Raw genomic sequence first — 218 nt, forward strand, 5'->3', positions numbered from 1 at the left:
TGGTAATTGAGAGTTTTGCTGGGTATAGTAGCCTGGGGTGGCATTTGTGTTCTCTTAGGGTCTGTATGGCATCTGCCCAGGTTCTTCTAGCTTTCATAGTCTCTGGTGAGAAATCTGCCCTAGTTCTGATAGGCCTGCCTTTATATGTTACTGCCTTTTTTCCCTTACTGCTTTTAAAATTCTTTCTTTGTTTAGTGCATTTGGTGTTTTGATTATTA

This window comes from Mastomys coucha, unplaced genomic scaffold (genome assembly GCF_008632895.1).
Source record: "Mastomys coucha isolate ucsf_1 unplaced genomic scaffold, UCSF_Mcou_1 pScaffold23, whole genome shotgun sequence".
Taxonomy (NCBI): domain Eukaryota; kingdom Metazoa; phylum Chordata; class Mammalia; order Rodentia; family Muridae; genus Mastomys; species Mastomys coucha.